The sequence below is a fragment of the Chiloscyllium plagiosum genome, unplaced genomic scaffold, assembly GCF_037043375.1.
Source record: "Chiloscyllium plagiosum isolate Xiang-an unplaced genomic scaffold, Cpla_swu_hap1 HiC_scaffold_3, whole genome shotgun sequence".
NCBI lineage: Eukaryota > Metazoa > Chordata > Chondrichthyes > Orectolobiformes > Hemiscylliidae > Chiloscyllium > Chiloscyllium plagiosum.
In genome coordinates, this window is record NW_028270141.1 from 124,306,623 (window position 1) to 124,324,106 (window position 17,484).

Below are 17,484 nucleotides of genomic sequence, written 5' to 3' on the forward strand. Positions count from 1 at the left end.
CGGCCCTATGAAGCAGGGGGAGGGCTTGCAGTTGGCCTGTGTGGGGATGTGGGAGACTACAGGAGCCTGGTGGGCAAGGGCTGGCCTGAAAGGCAGCTGGAGGGACGGAGGGAGGGAAGCACGCACGGAGGAGGAAGAGCAAAGAGAAAAGAGAAAAAAAAGCCAAAGGGGATAAAGAGAAAGAGCAAGAAAGAAAATGTGGCTGGCCAGCACGCCTTGAAGTAGGGAGAAAAGGCAGGGGCCAGCGCCTACGGCCATACTAGTCTGAAAACGCCCGATCTCGTCTGATCTCGGAAGCTAAGCAGACTCAGGCCTGGTTAGTACTTGGATGGGAGACCGCCTGGGAATACCAGGTGCAGTAGGCTTTTTCCGCCAGCAGTGGCTGCTCAAGTCACCCCTCTGCACTTGTCTTGTGCCAGGCAATGGAGCGGCAGGTTATTTTTGCTGCTGCTGCTGTGCCTGGCATCAGTCTCCTGCAGGCACGAGACACGGAGGGGAGGAGAGCGGAGCGCTGCCAAAATCAGCAAGAAAGGCGGAAAGAAAGGGATTGGGGCTGCACGCTGTCTGCGGGTGGCAGTCAGGAAAGGCGGACAATAGACAATAGGTGCAGGAGTTGGCCATTCTGCCCTTCCAGCCTGCACCACCATTCAATATGATCATGGCTGATCATCCTTAATCAGTATCCTGTTCCTGCCTTATCTCCATAACCCTTGATTCCACTATCCTTGAGAGCTCTATCCAACTCTTTCTTAAATGAATCCAGAGACTGGGCCTCCACTGCCCTCTGGGGCAGAGCATTCCACACAGCCACCACTCTCTGGGTGAAGAAGTTTCTCCTCATCTCTGTCCTAAATGGTCTACCCCGTATTTTTAAGCTGTGTCCTCTGTTTCGGCACTCACCCCGCAGCGGAAACATGTTGCCTGCCGCCAGAGTGTCCAATCCTTTGATCATCTTATATGTCTCAACCAGATCCCCTCTCAGTCTTCTAAACTCAAGGGTACACAAGCCCAGTCGCTCCAGTCTTTCAGTGTAAGGTAATCCCGCCATTCCAGGAATTGACCTCGTGAACCTACGCTGCATTCCCTCAATAGCCAGAATGTCTCTCCTCAAATTTGGAGACCAGAACTGCACACAGTACTCCAGGTGTGGTCTCACCAGGGCCCTGTACAGCTGCAGAAGGACCTCTTTGCTTCTATACTCAATCCCTCTTGTTATGAAGGCCAGCATGCTATTAGCCTTCTTCACTACCTGCTGTACCTGCATGCTTACCTTCATTGAGTGGTGTACAAGAACCCCCAGATCTCTCTGTACTGCCCCTTTACCTAAATTGATTCCACTTAGGTGGTAATCTGCCTTCCTGTTCTTGCCACCAAAGTGGATAAGGATCCATTTATCCACGTGAAAGTGCATCTGCCATGCATCTGAGCACTCACCTAACTTGTCCAGGTCACCCTGTAATCTCCTAACATCCTCATCACATTTCACCCTGCCACCCAGCTGATGAAATTTGCGAATGTTATTGCTAATACCATCTTGTATATCCTGAAGATAGATTGTAAAAAGCTGCGGTCCCAGTACTGATCCGTGCGGTACCCCACTGGTCAGTGCCCGGCATTCCGAAATGGAGGGGTGGAGGAGTGTGGAAGGATGAGAGAATGCAGGCTGCGGCCCTATGAAGCAGGGGGAGGGCTTGCAGTTGGCCTGTGTGGGGATGTGGGAGACTACAGGAGCCTGGTGGGCAAGGGCTGGCCTGAAAGGCAGCTGGAGGGACGGAGGGAGGGAAGCACGCACGGAGGAGGAAGAGCAAAGAGAAAAGAGAAAAAAAAGCCAAAGGGGATAAAGAGAAAGAGCAAGAAAGAAAATGTGGCTGGCCAGCACGCCTTGAAGTAGGGAGAAAAGGCAGGGGCCAGCGCCTACGGCCATACTAGTCTGAAAACGCCCGATCTTCTCTGATCTCAGAAGCTAAGCAGACTCAGGCCTGGTTAGTACTTGGATGGGAGACCGCCTGGGAATACCAGGTGCAGTAGGCTTTTTCCACCAGCAGTGGCTGCTCAAGTCACCCCTCTGCACTTGTCTTGTGCCAGGCAATGGAGCGGCAGGTTATTTTTGCTGCTGCTGCTGTGCCTGGCATCAGTCTCCTGCAGGCACGAGACACGGAGGGGAGGAGAGCGGAGCGCTGCCAAAATCAGCAAGAAAGGCGGAAAGAAAGGGATTGGGGCTGCACGCTGTCTGCGGGTGGCAGTCAGGAAAGGCGGACAATAGACAATAGGTGCAGGAGTTGGCCATTCTGCCCTTCCAGCCTGCACCACCATTCAATATGATCATGGCTGATCATCCTTAATCAGTATCCTGTTCCTGCCTTATCTCCATAACCCTTGATTCCACTATCCTTGAGAGCTCTATCCAACTCTTTCTTAAATGAATCCAGAGACTGGGCCTCCACTGCCCTCTGGGGCAGAGCATTCCACACAGCCACCACTCTCTGGGTGAAGAAGTTTCTCCTCATCTCTGTCCTAAATGGTCTACCCCGTATTTTTAAGCTGTGTCCTCTGTTTCGGCACTCACCCCGCAGCGGAAACATGTTGCCTGCCGCCAGAGTGTCCAATCCTTTGATCATCTTATATGTCTCAACCAGATCCCCTCTCAGTCTTCTAAACTCAAGGGTACACAAGCCCAGTCGCTCCAGTCTTTCAGTGTAAGGTAATCCCGCCATTCCAGGAATTGACCTCGTGAACCTACGCTGCATTCCCTCAATAGCCAGAATGTCTCTCCTCAAATTTGGAGACCAGAACTGCACACAGTACTCCAGGTGTGGTCTCACCAGGGCCCTGTACAGCTGCAGAAGGACCTCTTTGCTTCTATACTCAATCCCTCTTGTTATGAAGGCCAGCATGCTATTAGCCTTCTTCACTACCTGCTGTACCTGCATGCTTACCTTCATTGAGTGGTGTACAAGAACCCCCAGATCTCTCTGTACTGCCCCTTTACCTAAATTGATTCCACTTAGGTGGTAATCTGCCTTCCTGTTCTTGCCACCAAAGTGGATAAGGATCCATTTATCCACGTGAAAGTGCATCTGCCATGCATCTGAGCACTCACCTAACTTGTCCAGGTCACCCTGTAATCTCCTAACATCCTCATCACATTTCACCCTGCCACCCAGCTGATGAAATTTGCGAATGTTATTGCTAATACCATCTTGTATATCCTGAAGATAGATTGTAAAAAGCTGCGGTCCCAGTACTGATCCGTGCGGTACCCCACTGGTCAGTGCCCGGCATTCCGAAATGGAGGGGTGGAGGAGTGTGGAAGGATGAGAGAATGCAGGCTGCGGCCCTATGAAGCAGGGGGAGGGCTTGCAGTTGGCCTGTGTGGGGATGTGGGAGACTACAGGAGCCTGGTGGGCAAGGGCTGGCCTGAAAGGCAGCTGGAGGGACGGAGGGAGGGAAGCACGCACGGAGGAGGAAGAGCAAAGAGAAAAGAGAAAAAAAAGCCAAAGGGGATAAAGAGAAAGAGCAAGAAAGAAAATGTGGCTGGCCAGCACGCCTTGAAGTAGGGAGAAAAGGCAGGGGCCAGCGCCTACGGCCATACTAGTCTGAAAACGCCCGATCTCGTCTGATCTCGGAAGCTAAGCAGACTCAGGCCTGGTTAGTACTTGGATGGGAGACCGCCTGGGAATACCAGGTGCAGTAGGCTTTTTCCGCCAGCAGTGGCTGCTCAAGTCACCCCTCTGCACTTGTCTTGTGCCAGGCAATGGAGCGGCAGGTTATTTTTGCTGCTGCTGCTGTGCCTGGCATCAGTCTCCTGCAGGCACGAGACACGGAGGGGAGGAGAGCGGAGCGCTGCCAAAATCAGCAAGAAAGGCGGAAAGAAAGGGATTGGGGCTGCACGCTGTCTGCGGGTGGCAGTCAGGAAAGGCGGACAATAGACAATAGGTGCAGGAGTTGGCCATTCTGCCCTTCCAGCCTGCACCACCATTCAATATGATCATGGCTGATCATCCTTAATCAGTATCCTGTTCCTGCCTTATCTCCATAACCCTTGATTCCACTATCCTTGAGAGCTCTATCCAACTCTTTCTTAAATGAATCCAGAGACTGGGCCTCCACTGCCCTCTGGGGCAGAGCATTCCACACAGCCACCACTCTCTGGGTGAAGAAGTTTCTCCTCATCTCTGTCCTAAATGGTCTACCCCGTATTTTTAAGCTGTGTCCTCTGTTTCGGCACTCACCCCGCAGCGGAAACATGTTGCCTGCCGCCAGAGTGTCCAATCCTTTGATCATCTTATATGTCTCAACCAGATCCCCTCTCAGTCTTCTAAACTCAAGGGTACACAAGCCCAGTCGCTCCAGTCTTTCAGTGTAAGGTAATCCCGCCATTCCAGGAATTGACCTCGTGAACCTACGCTGCATTCCCTCAATAGCCAGAATGTCTCTCCTCAAATTTGGAGACCAGAACTGCACACAGTACTCCAGGTGTGGTCTCACCAGGGCCCTGTACAGCTGCAGAAGGACCTCTTTGCTTCTATACTCAATCCCTCTTGTTATGAAGGCCAGCATGCTATTAGCCTTCTTCACTACCTGCTGTACCTGCATGCTTACCTTCATTGAGTGGTGTACAAGAACCCCCAGATCTCTCTGTACTGCCCCTTTACCTAAATTGATTCCACTTAGGTGGTAATCTGCCTTCCTGTTCTTGCCACCAAAGTGGATAAGGATCCATTTATCCACGTGAAAGTGCATCTGCCATGCATCTGAGCACTCACCTAACTTGTCCAGGTCACCCTGTAATCTCCTAACATCCTCATCACATTTCACCCTGCCACCCAGCTGATGAAATTTGCGAATGTTATTGCTAATACCATCTTGTATATCCTGAAGATAGATTGTAAAAAGCTGCGGTCCCAGTACTGATCCGTGCGGTACCCCACTGGTCAGTGCCCGGCATTCCGAAATGGAGGGGTGGAGGAGTGTGGAAGGATGAGAGAATGCAGGCTGCGGCCCTATGAAGCAGGGGGAGGGCTTGCAGTTGGCCTGTGTGGGGATGTGGGAGACTACAGGAGCCTGGTGGGCAAGGGCTGGCCTGAAAGGCAGCTGGAGGGACGGAGGGAGGGAAGCACGCACGGAGGAGGAAGAGCAAAGAGAAAAGAGAAAAAAAAGCCAAAGGGGATAAAGAGAAAGAGCAAGAAAGAAAATGTGGCTGGCCAGCACGCCTTGAAGTAGGGAGAAAAGGCAGGGGCCAGCGCCTACGGCCATACTAGTCTGAAAACGCCCGATCTCGTCTGATCTCGGAAGCTAAGCAGACTCAGGCCTGGTTAGTACTTGGATGGGAGACCGCCTGGGAATACCAGGTGCAGTAGGCTTTTTCCGCCAGCAGTGGCTGCTCAAGTCACCCCTCTGCACTTGTCTTGTGCCAGGCAATGGAGCGGCAGGTTATTTTTGCTGCTGCTGCTGTGCCTGGCATCAGTCTCCTGCAGGCACGAGACACGGAGGGGAGGAGAGCGGAGCGCTGCCAAAATCAGCAAGAAAGGCGGAAAGAAAGGGATTGGGGCTGCACGCTGTCTGCGGGTGGCAGTCAGGAAAGGCGGACAATAGACAATAGGTGCAGGAGTTGGCCATTCTGCCCTTCCAGCCTGCACCACCATTCAATATGATCATGGCTGATCATCCTTAATCAGTATCCTGTTCCTGCCTTATCTCCATAACCCTTGATTCCACTATCCTTGAGAGCTCTATCCAACTCTTTCTTAAATGAATCCAGAGACTGGGCCTCCACTGCCCTCTGGGGCAGAGCATTCCACACAGCCACCACTCTCTGGGTGAAGAAGTTTCTCCTCATCTCTGTCCTAAATGGTCTACCCCGTATTTTTAAGCTGTGTCCTCTGTTTCGGCACTCACCCCGCAGCGGAAACATGTTGCCTGCCGCCAGAGTGTCCAATCCTTTGATCATCTTATATGTCTCAACCAGATCCCCTCTCAGTCTTCTAAACTCAAGGGTACACAAGCCCAGTCGCTCCAGTCTTTCAGTGTAAGGTAATCCCGCCATTCCAGGAATTGACCTCGTGAACCTACGCTGCATTCCCTCAATAGCCAGAATGTCTCTCCTCAAATTTGGAGACCAGAACTGCACACAGTACTCCAGGTGTGGTCTCACCAGGGCCCTGTACAGCTGCAGAAGGACCTCTTTGCTTCTATACTCAATCCCTCTTGTTATGAAGGCCAGCATGCTATTAGCCTTCTTCACTACCTGCTGTACCTGCATGCTTACCTTCATTGAGTGGTGTACAAGAACCCCCAGATCTCTCTGTACTGCCCCTTTACCTAAATTGATTCCACTTAGGTGGTAATCTGCCTTCCTGTTCTTGCCACCAAAGTGGATAAGGATCCATTTATCCACGTGAAAGTGCATCTGCCATGCATCTGAGCACTCACCTAACTTGTCCAGGTCACCCTGTAATCTCCTAACATCCTCATCACATTTCACCCTGCCACCCAGCTGATGAAATTTGCGAATGTTATTGCTAATACCATCTTGTATATCCTGAAGATAGATTGTAAAAAGCTGCGGTCCCAGTACTGATCCGTGCGGTACCCCACTGGTCAGTGCCCGGCATTCCGAAATGGAGGGGTGGAGGAGTGTGGAAGGATGAGAGAATGCAGGCTGCGGCCCTATGAAGCAGGGGGAGGGCTTGCAGTTGGCCTGTGTGGGGATGTGGGAGACTACAGGAGCCTGGTGGGCAAGGGCTGGCCTGAAAGGCAGCTGGAGGGACGGAGGGAGGGAAGCACGCACGGAGGAGGAAGAGCAAAGAGAAAAGAGAAAAAAAAGCCAAAGGGGATAAAGAGAAAGAGCAAGAAAGAAAATGTGGCTGGCCAGCACGCCTTGAAGTAGGGAGAAAAGGCAGGGGCCAGCGCCTACGGCCATACTAGTCTGAAAACGCCCGATCTCGTCTGATCTCGGAAGCTAAGCAGACTCAGGCCTGGTTAGTACTTGGATGGGAGACCGCCTGGGAATACCAGGTGCAGTAGGCTTTTTCCGCCAGCAGTGGCTGCTCAAGTCACCCCTCTGCACTTGTCTTGTGCCAGGCAATGGAGCGGCAGGTTATTTTTGCTGCTGCTGCTGTGCCTGGCATCAGTCTCCTGCAGGCACGAGACACGGAGGGGAGGAGAGCGGAGCGCTGCCAAAATCAGCAAGAAAGGCGGAAAGAAAGGGATTGGGGCTGCACGCTGTCTGCGGGTGGCAGTCAGGAAAGGCGGACAATAGACAATAGGTGCAGGAGTTGGCCATTCTGCCCTTCCAGCCTGCACCACCATTCAATATGATCATGGCTGATCATCCTTAATCAGTATCCTGTTCCTGCCTTATCTCCATAACCCTTGATTCCACTATCCTTGAGAGCTCTATCCAACTCTTTCTTAAATGAATCCAGAGACTGGGCCTCCACTGCCCTCTGGGGCAGAGCATTCCACACAGCCACCACTCTCTGGGTGAAGAAGTTTCTCCTCATCTCTGTCCTAAATGGTCTACCCCGTATTTTTAAGCTGTGTCCTCTGTTTCGGCACTCACCCCGCAGCGGAAACATGTTGCCTGCCGCCAGAGTGTCCAATCCTTTGATCATCTTATATGTCTCAACCAGATCCCCTCTCAGTCTTCTAAACTCAAGGGTACACAAGCCCAGTCGCTCCAGTCTTTCAGTGTAAGGTAATCCCGCCATTCCAGGAATTGACCTCGTGAACCTACGCTGCATTCCCTCAATAGCCAGAATGTCTCTCCTCAAATTTGGAGACCAGAACTGCACACAGTACTCCAGGTGTGGTCTCACCAGGGCCCTGTACAGCTGCAGAAGGACCTCTTTGCTTCTATACTCAATCCCTCTTGTTATGAAGGCCAGCATGCTATTAGCCTTCTTCACTACCTGCTGTACCTGCATGCTTACCTTCATTGAGTGGTGTACAAGAACCCCCAGATCTCTCTGTACTGCCCCTTTACCTAAATTGATTCCACTTAGGTGGTAATCTGCCTTCCTGTTCTTGCCACCAAAGTGGATAAGGATCCATTTATCCACGTGAAAGTGCATCTGCCATGCATCTGAGCACTCACCTAACTTGTCCAGGTCACCCTGTAATCTCCTAACATCCTCATCACATTTCACCCTGCCACCCAGCTGATGAAATTTGCGAATGTTATTGCTAATACCATCTTGTATATCCTGAAGATAGATTGTAAAAAGCTGCGGTCCCAGTACTGATCCGTGCGGTACCCCACTGGTCAGTGCCCGGCATTCCGAAATGGAGGGGTGGAGGAGTGTGGAAGGATGAGAGAATGCAGGCTGCGGCCCTATGAAGCAGGGGGAGGGCTTGCAGTTGGCCTGTGTGGGGATGTGGGAGACTACAGGAGCCTGGTGGGCAAGGGCTGGCCTGAAAGGCAGCTGGAGGGACGGAGGGAGGGAAGCACGCACGGAGGAGGAAGAGCAAAGAGAAAAGAGAAAAAAAAGCCAAAGGGGATAAAGAGAAAGAGCAAGAAAGAAAATGTGGCTGGCCAGCACGCCTTGAAGTAGGGAGAAAAGGCAGGGGCCAGCGCCTACGGCCATACTAGTCTGAAAACGCCCGATCTCGTCTGATCTCGGAAGCTAAGCAGACTCAGGCCTGGTTAGTACTTGGATGGGAGACCGCCTGGGAATACCAGGTGCAGTAGGCTTTTTCCGCCAGCAGTGGCTGCTCAAGTCACCCCTCTGCACTTGTCTTGTGCCAGGCAATGGAGCGGCAGGTTATTTTTGCTGCTGCTGCTGTGCCTGGCATCAGTCTCCTGCAGGCACGAGACACGGAGGGGAGGAGAGCGGAGCGCTGCCAAAATCAGCAAGAAAGGCGGAAAGAAAGGGATTGGGGCTGCACGCTGTCTGCGGGTGGCAGTCAGGAAAGGCGGACAATAGACAATAGGTGCAGGAGTTGGCCATTCTGCCCTTCCAGCCTGCACCACCATTCAATATGATCATGGCTGATCATCCTTAATCAGTATCCTGTTCCTGCCTTATCTCCATAACCCTTGATTCCACTATCCTTGAGAGCTCTATCCAACTCTTTCTTAAATGAATCCAGAGACTGGGCCTCCACTGCCCTCTGGGGCAGAGCATTCCACACAGCCACCACTCTCTGGGTGAAGAAGTTTCTCCTCATCTCTGTCCTAAATGGTCTACCCCGTATTTTTAAGCTGTGTCCTCTGTTTCGGCACTCACCCCGCAGCGGAAACATGTTGCCTGCCGCCAGAGTGTCCAATCCTTTGATCATCTTATATGTCTCAACCAGATCCCCTCTCAGTCTTCTAAACTCAAGGGTACACAAGCCCAGTCGCTCCAGTCTTTCAGTGTAAGGTAATCCCGCCATTCCAGGAATTGACCTCGTGAACCTACGCTGCATTCCCTCAATAGCCAGAATGTCTCTCCTCAAATTTGGAGACCAGAACTGCACACAGTACTCCAGGTGTGGTCTCACCAGGGCCCTGTACAGCTGCAGAAGGACCTCTTTGCTTCTATACTCAATCCCTCTTGTTATGAAGGCCAGCATGCTATTAGCCTTCTTCACTACCTGCTGTACCTGCATGCTTACCTTCATTGAGTGGTGTACAAGAACCCCCAGATCTCTCTGTACTGCCCCTTTACCTAAATTGATTCCACTTAGGTGGTAATCTGCCTTCCTGTTCTTGCCACCAAAGTGGATAAGGATCCATTTATCCACGTGAAAGTGCATCTGCCATGCATCTGAGCACTCACCTAACTTGTCCAGGTCACCCTGTAATCTCCTAACATCCTCATCACATTTCACCCTGCCACCCAGCTGATGAAATTTGCGAATGTTATTGCTAATACCATCTTGTATATCCTGAAGATAGATTGTAAAAAGCTGCGGTCCCAGTACTGATCCGTGCGGTACCCCACTGGTCAGTGCCCGGCATTCCGAAATGGAGGGGTGGAGGAGTGTGGAAGGATGAGAGAATGCAGGCTGCGGCCCTATGAAGCAGGGGGAGGGCTTGCAGTTGGCCTGTGTGGGGATGTGGGAGACTACAGGAGCCTGGTGGGCAAGGGCTGGCCTGAAAGGCAGCTGGAGGGACGGAGGGAGGGAAGCACGCACGGAGGAGGAAGAGCAAAGAGAAAAGAGAAAAAAAAGCCAAAGGGGATAAAGAGAAAGAGCAAGAAAGAAAATGTGGCTGGCCAGCACGCCTTGAAGTAGGGAGAAAAGGCAGGGGCCAGCGCCTACGGCCATACTAGTCTGAAAACGCCCGATCTCGTCTGATCTCGGAAGCTAAGCAGACTCAGGCCTGGTTAGTACTTGGATGGGAGACCGCCTGGGAATACCAGGTGCAGTAGGCTTTTTCCGCCAGCAGTGGCTGCTCAAGTCACCCCTCTGCACTTGTCTTGTGCCAGGCAATGGAGCGGCAGGTTATTTTTGCTGCTGCTGCTGTGCCTGGCATCAGTCTCCTGCAGGCACGAGACACGGAGGGGAGGAGAGCGGAGCGCTGCCAAAATCAGCAAGAAAGGCGGAAAGAAAGGGATTGGGGCTGCACGCTGTCTGCGGGTGGCAGTCAGGAAAGGCGGACAATAGACAATAGGTGCAGGAGTTGGCCATTCTGCCCTTCCAGCCTGCACCACCATTCAATATGATCATGGCTGATCATCCTTAATCAGTATCCTGTTCCTGCCTTATCTCCATAACCCTTGATTCCACTATCCTTGAGAGCTCTATCCAACTCTTTCTTAAATGAATCCAGAGACTGGGCCTCCACTGCCCTCTGGGGCAGAGCATTCCACACAGCCACCACTCTCTGGGTGAAGAAGTTTCTCCTCATCTCTGTCCTAAATGGTCTACCCCGTATTTTTAAGCTGTGTCCTCTGTTTCGGCACTCACCCCGCAGCGGAAACATGTTGCCTGCCGCCAGAGTGTCCAATCCTTTGATCATCTTATATGTCTCAACCAGATCCCCTCTCAGTCTTCTAAACTCAAGGGTACACAAGCCCAGTCGCTCCAGTCTTTCAGTGTAAGGTAATCCCGCCATTCCAGGAATTGACCTCGTGAACCTACGCTGCATTCCCTCAATAGCCAGAATGTCTCTCCTCAAATTTGGAGACCAGAACTGCACACAGTACTCCAGGTGTGGTCTCACCAGGGCCCTGTACAGCTGCAGAAGGACCTCTTTGCTTCTATACTCAATCCCTCTTGTTATGAAGGCCAGCATGCTATTAGCCTTCTTCACTACCTGCTGTACCTGCATGCTTACCTTCATTGAGTGGTGTACAAGAACCCCCAGATCTCTCTGTACTGCCCCTTTACCTAAATTGATTCCACTTAGGTGGTAATCTGCCTTCCTGTTCTTGCCACCAAAGTGGATAAGGATCCATTTATCCACGTGAAAGTGCATCTGCCATGCATCTGAGCACTCACCTAACTTGTCCAGGTCACCCTGTAATCTCCTAACATCCTCATCACATTTCACCCTGCCACCCAGCTGATGAAATTTGCGAATGTTATTGCTAATACCATCTTGTATATCCTGAAGATAGATTGTAAAAAGCTGCGGTCCCAGTACTGATCCGTGCGGTACCCCACTGGTCAGTGCCCGGCATTCCGAAATGGAGGGGTGGAGGAGTGTGGAAGGATGAGAGAATGCAGGCTGCGGCCCTATGAAGCAGGGGGAGGGCTTGCAGTTGGCCTGTGTGGGGATGTGGGAGACTACAGGAGCCTGGTGGGCAAGGGCTGGCCTGAAAGGCAGCTGGAGGGACGGAGGGAGGGAAGCACGCACGGAGGAGGAAGAGCAAAGAGAAAAGAGAAAAAAAAGCCAAAGGGGATAAAGAGAAAGAGCAAGAAAGAAAATGTGGCTGGCCAGCACGCCTTGAAGTAGGGAGAAAAGGCAGGGGCCAGCGCCTACGGCCATACTAGTCTGAAAACGCCCGATCTCGTCTGATCTCGGAAGCTAAGCAGACTCAGGCCTGGTTAGTACTTGGATGGGAGACCGCCTGGGAATACCAGGTGCAGTAGGCTTTTTCCGCCAGCAGTGGCTGCTCAAGTCACCCCTCTGCACTTGTCTTGTGCCAGGCAATGGAGCGGCAGGTTATTTTTGCTGCTGCTGCTGTGCCTGGCATCAGTCTCCTGCAGGCACGAGACACGGAGGGGAGGAGAGCGGAGCGCTGCCAAAATCAGCAAGAAAGGCGGAAAGAAAGGGATTGGGGCTGCACGCTGTCTGCGGGTGGCAGTCAGGAAAGGCGGACAATAGACAATAGGTGCAGGAGTTGGCCATTCTGCCCTTCCAGCCTGCACCACCATTCAATATGATCATGGCTGATCATCCTTAATCAGTATCCTGTTCCTGCCTTATCTCCATAACCCTTGATTCCACTATCCTTGAGAGCTCTATCCAACTCTTTCTTAAATGAATCCAGAGACTGGGCCTCCACTGCCCTCTGGGGCAGAGCATTCCACACAGCCACCACTCTCTGGGTGAAGAAGTTTCTCCTCATCTCTGTCCTAAATGGTCTACCCCGTATTTTTAAGCTGTGTCCTCTGTTTCGGCACTCACCCCGCAGCGGAAACATGTTGCCTGCCGCCAGAGTGTCCAATCCTTTGATCATCTTATATGTCTCAACCAGATCCCCTCTCAGTCTTCTAAACTCAAGGGTACACAAGCCCAGTCGCTCCAGTCTTTCAGTGTAAGGTAATCCCGCCATTCCAGGAATTGACCTCGTGAACCTACGCTGCATTCCCTCAATAGCCAGAATGTCTCTCCTCAAATTTGGAGACCAGAACTGCACACAGTACTCCAGGTGTGGTCTCACCAGGGCCCTGTACAGCTGCAGAAGGACCTCTTTGCTTCTATACTCAATCCCTCTTGTTATGAAGGCCAGCATGCTATTAGCCTTCTTCACTACCTGCTGTACCTGCATGCTTACCTTCATTGAGTGGTGTACAAGAACCCCCAGATCTCTCTGTACTGCCCCTTTACCTAAATTGATTCCACTTAGGTGGTAATCTGCCTTCCTGTTCTTGCCACCAAAGTGGATAAGGATCCATTTATCCACGTGAAAGTGCATCTGCCATGCATCTGAGCACTCACCTAACTTGTCCAGGTCACCCTGTAATCTCCTAACATCCTCATCACATTTCACCCTGCCACCCAGCTGATGAAATTTGCGAATGTTATTGCTAATACCATCTTGTATATCCTGAAGATAGATTGTAAAAAGCTGCGGTCCCAGTACTGATCCGTGCGGTACCCCACTGGTCAGTGCCCGGCATTCCGAAATGGAGGGGTGGAGGAGTGTGGAAGGATGAGAGAATGCAGGCTGCGGCCCTATGAAGCAGGGGGAGGGCTTGCAGTTGGCCTGTGTGGGGATGTGGGAGACTACAGGAGCCTGGTGGGCAAGGGCTGGCCTGAAAGGCAGCTGGAGGGACGGAGGGAGGGAAGCACGCACGGAGGAGGAAGAGCAAAGAGAAAAGAGAAAAAAAAGCCAAAGGGGATAAAGAGAAAGAGCAAGAAAGAAAATGTGGCTGGCCAGCACGCCTTGAAGTAGGGAGAAAAGGCAGGGGCCAGCGCCTACGGCCATACTAGTCTGAAAACGCCCGATCTCGTCTGATCTCGGAAGCTAAGCAGACTCAGGCCTGGTTAGTACTTGGATGGGAGACCGCCTGGGAATACCAGGTGCAGTAGGCTTTTTCCGCCAGCAGTGGCTGCTCAAGTCACCCCTCTGCACTTGTCTTGTGCCAGGCAATGGAGCGGCAGGTTATTTTTGCTGCTGCTGCTGTGCCTGGCATCAGTCTCCTGCAGGCACGAGACACGGAGGGGAGGAGAGCGGAGCGCTGCCAAAATCAGCAAGAAAGGCGGAAAGAAAGGGATTGGGGCTGCACGCTGTCTGCGGGTGGCAGTCAGGAAAGGCGGACAATAGACAATAGGTGCAGGAGTTGGCCATTCTGCCCTTCCAGCCTGCACCACCATTCAATATGATCATGGCTGATCATCCTTAATCAGTATCCTGTTCCTGCCTTATCTCCATAACCCTTGATTCCACTATCCTTGAGAGCTCTATCCAACTCTTTCTTAAATGAATCCAGAGACTGGGCCTCCACTGCCCTCTGGGGCAGAGCATTCCACACAGCCACCACTCTCTGGGTGAAGAAGTTTCTCCTCATCTCTGTCCTAAATGGTCTACCCCGTATTTTTAAGCTGTGTCCTCTGTTTCGGCACTCACCCCGCAGCGGAAACATGTTGCCTGCCGCCAGAGTGTCCAATCCTTTGATCATCTTATATGTCTCAACCAGATCCCCTCTCAGTCTTCTAAACTCAAGGGTACACAAGCCCAGTCGCTCCAGTCTTTCAGTGTAAGGTAATCCCGCCATTCCAGGAATTGACCTCGTGAACCTACGCTGCATTCCCTCAATAGCCAGAATGTCTCTCCTCAAATTTGGAGACCAGAACTGCACACAGTACTCCAGGTGTGGTCTCACCAGGGCCCTGTACAGCTGCAGAAGGACCTCTTTGCTTCTATACTCAATCCCTCTTGTTATGAAGGCCAGCATGCTATTAGCCTTCTTCACTACCTGCTGTACCTGCATGCTTACCTTCATTGAGTGGTGTACAAGAACCCCCAGATCTCTCTGTACTGCCCCTTTACCTAAATTGATTCCACTTAGGTGGTAATCTGCCTTCCTGTTCTTGCCACCAAAGTGGATAAGGATCCATTTATCCACGTGAAAGTGCATCTGCCATGCATCTGAGCACTCACCTAACTTGTCCAGGTCACCCTGTAATCTCCTAACATCCTCATCACATTTCACCCTGCCACCCAGCTGATGAAATTTGCGAATGTTATTGCTAATACCATCTTGTATATCCTGAAGATAGATTGTAAAAAGCTGCGGTCCCAGTACTGATCCGTGCGGTACCCCACTGGTCAGTGCCCGGCATTCCGAAATGGAGGGGTGGAGGAGTGTGGAAGGATGAGAGAATGCAGGCTGCGGCCCTATGAAGCAGGGGGAGGGCTTGCAGTTGGCCTGTGTGGGGATGTGGGAGACTACAGGAGCCTGGTGGGCAAGGGCTGGCCTGAAAGGCAGCTGGAGGGACGGAGGGAGGGAAGCACGCACGGAGGAGGAAGAGCAAAGAGAAAAGAGAAAAAAAAGCCAAAGGGGATAAAGAGAAAGAGCAAGAAAGAAAATGTGGCTGGCCAGCACGCCTTGAAGTAGGGAGAAAAGGCAGGGGCCAGCGCCTACGGCCATACTAGTCTGAAAACGCCCGATCTCGTCTGATCTCGGAAGCTAAGCAGACTCAGGCCTGGTTAGTACTTGGATGGGAGACCGCCTGGGAATACCAGGTGCAGTAGGCTTTTTCCGCCAGCAGTGGCTGCTCAAGTCACCCCTCTGCACTTGTCTTGTGCCAGGCAATGGAGCGGCAGGTTATTTTTGCTGCTGCTGCTGTGCCTGGCATCAGTCTCCTGCAGGCACGAGACACGGAGGGGAGGAGAGCGGAGCGCTGCCAAAATCAGCAAGAAAGGCGGAAAGAAAGGGATTGGGGCTGCACGCTGTCTGCGGGTGGCAGTCAGGAAAGGCGGACAATAGACAATAGGTGCAGGAGTTGGCCATTCTGCCCTTCCAGCCTGCACCACCATTCAATATGATCATGGCTGATCATCCTTAATCAGTATCCTGTTCCTGCCTTATCTCCATAACCCTTGATTCCACTATCCTTGAGAGCTCTATCCAACTCTTTCTTAAATGAATCCAGAGACTGGGCCTCCACTGCCCTCTGGGGCAGAGCATTCCACACAGCCACCACTCTCTGGGTGAAGAAGTTTCTCCTCATCTCTGTCCTAAATGGTCTACCCCGTATTTTTAAGCTGTGTCCTCTGTTTCGGCACTCACCCCGCAGCGGAAACATGTTGCCTGCCGCCAGAGTGTCCAATCCTTTGATCATCTTATATGTCTCAACCAGATCCCCTCTCAGTCTTCTAAACTCAAGGGTACACAAGCCCAGTCGCTCCAGTCTTTCAGTGTAAGGTAATCCCGCCATTCCAGGAATTGACCTCGTGAACCTACGCTGCATTCCCTCAATAGCCAGAATGTCTCTCCTCAAATTTGGAGACCAGAACTGCACACAGTACTCCAGGTGTGGTCTCACCAGGGCCCTGTACAGCTGCAGAAGGACCTCTTTGCTTCTATACTCAATCCCTCTTGTTATGAAGGCCAGCATGCTATTAGCCTTCTTCACTACCTGCTGTACCTGCATGCTTACCTTCATTGAGTGGTGTACAAGAACCCCCAGATCTCTCTGTACTGCCCCTTTACCTAAATTGATTCCACTTAGGTGGTAATCTGCCTTCCTGTTCTTGCCACCAAAGTGGATAAGGATCCATTTATCCACGTGAAAGTGCATCTGCCATGCATCTGAGCACTCACCTAACTTGTCCAGGTCACCCTGTAATCTCCTAACATCCTCATCACATTTCACCCTGCCACCCAGCTGATGAAATTTGCGAATGTTATTGCTAATACCATCTTGTATATCCTGAAGATAGATTGTAAAAAGCTGCGGTCCCAGTACTGATCCGTGCGGTACCCCACTGGTCAGTGCCCGGCATTCCGAAATGGAGGGGTGGAGGAGTGTGGAAGGATGAGAGAATGCAGGCTGCGGCCCTATGAAGCAGGGGGAGGGCTTGCAGTTGGCCTGTGTGGGGATGTGGGAGACTACAGGAGCCTGGTGGGCAAGGGCTGGCCTGAAAGGCAGCTGGAGGGACGGAGGGAGGGAAGCACGCACGGAGGAGGAAGAGCAAAGAGAAAAGAGAAAAAAAAGCCAAAGGGGATAAAGAGAAAGAGCAAGAAAGAAAATGTGGCTGGCCAGCACGCCTTGAAGTAGGGAGAAAAGGCAGGGGCCAGCGCCTACGGCCATACTAGTCTGAAAACGCCCGATCTCGTCTGATCTCGGAAGCTAAGCAGACTCAGGCCTGGTTAGTACTTGGATGGGAGACCGCCTGGGAATACCAGGTGCAGTAGGCTTTTTCCGCCAGCAGTGGCTGCTCAAGTCACCCCTCTGCACTTGTCTTGTGCCAGGCAATGGAGCGGCAGGTTATTTTTGCTGCTGCTGCTGTGCCTGGCATCAGTCTCCTGCAGGCACGAGACACGGAGGGGAGGAGAGCGGAGCGCTGCCAAAATCAGCAAGAAAGGCGGAAAGAAAGGGATTGGGGCTGCACGCTGTCTGCGGGTGGCAGTCAGGAAAGGCGGACAATAGACAATAGGTGCAGGAGTTGGCCATTCTGCCCTTCCAGCCTGCACCACCATTCAATATGATCATGGCTGATCATCCTTAATCAGTATCCTGTTCCTGCCTTATCTCCATAACCCTTGATTCCACTATCCTTGAGAGCTCTATCCAACTCTTTCTTAAATGAATCCAGAGACTGGGCCTCCACTGCCCTCTGGGGCAGAGCATTCCACACAGCCACCACTCTCTGGGTG

General features: G+C 52.1%; 10 non-coding genes and 1 pseudogene across 10 annotated transcripts; all 11 read left to right on the top strand.

Moving 5' to 3' along the window:
- The first annotated feature begins 246 nt into the window (after window positions 1-246).
- Window positions 247-365, top strand: LOC148151295 (5S ribosomal RNA). The gene has a single exon (XR_015756480.1). It is a non-coding gene; the product is annotated as a 5S ribosomal RNA (ribosomal RNA).
- Window positions 366-1,912: 1,547 nt separating this feature from the next.
- LOC148151296 (5S ribosomal RNA) lies at window positions 1,913-2,031 on the top strand (annotated as a pseudogene).
- Window positions 2,032-3,578: 1,547 nt separating this feature from the next.
- Window positions 3,579-3,697, top strand: LOC148151297 (5S ribosomal RNA). The gene has a single exon (XR_015756481.1). It is a non-coding gene; the product is annotated as a 5S ribosomal RNA (ribosomal RNA).
- A 1,547-nt stretch (window positions 3,698-5,244) lies between these two features.
- Window positions 5,245-5,363, top strand: LOC148151298 (5S ribosomal RNA). Its single transcript, XR_015756482.1, has one exon. It is a non-coding gene; the product is annotated as a 5S ribosomal RNA (ribosomal RNA).
- Window positions 5,364-6,910: 1,547 nt separating this feature from the next.
- On the top strand, window positions 6,911-7,029 carry LOC148151299 (5S ribosomal RNA). The gene has a single exon (XR_015756483.1). It is a non-coding gene; the product is annotated as a 5S ribosomal RNA (ribosomal RNA).
- Window positions 7,030-8,576: 1,547 nt separating this feature from the next.
- LOC148151300 (5S ribosomal RNA) lies at window positions 8,577-8,695 on the top strand. Its single transcript, XR_015756484.1, has one exon. It is a non-coding gene; the product is annotated as a 5S ribosomal RNA (ribosomal RNA).
- A 1,547-nt stretch (window positions 8,696-10,242) lies between these two features.
- LOC148151301 (5S ribosomal RNA) lies at window positions 10,243-10,361 on the top strand. The gene has a single exon (XR_015756485.1). It is a non-coding gene; the product is annotated as a 5S ribosomal RNA (ribosomal RNA).
- Window positions 10,362-11,908: 1,547 nt separating this feature from the next.
- On the top strand, window positions 11,909-12,027 carry LOC148151302 (5S ribosomal RNA). The gene has a single exon (XR_015756486.1). It is a non-coding gene; the product is annotated as a 5S ribosomal RNA (ribosomal RNA).
- A 1,547-nt stretch (window positions 12,028-13,574) lies between these two features.
- LOC148151303 (5S ribosomal RNA) lies at window positions 13,575-13,693 on the top strand. The gene has a single exon (XR_015756488.1). It is a non-coding gene; the product is annotated as a 5S ribosomal RNA (ribosomal RNA).
- Window positions 13,694-15,240: 1,547 nt separating this feature from the next.
- LOC148151304 (5S ribosomal RNA) lies at window positions 15,241-15,359 on the top strand. The gene has a single exon (XR_015756489.1). It is a non-coding gene; the product is annotated as a 5S ribosomal RNA (ribosomal RNA).
- A 1,547-nt stretch (window positions 15,360-16,906) lies between these two features.
- On the top strand, window positions 16,907-17,025 carry LOC148151305 (5S ribosomal RNA). The gene has a single exon (XR_015756490.1). It is a non-coding gene; the product is annotated as a 5S ribosomal RNA (ribosomal RNA).
- The last annotated feature ends 459 nt before the right edge of the window (window positions 17,026-17,484 follow it).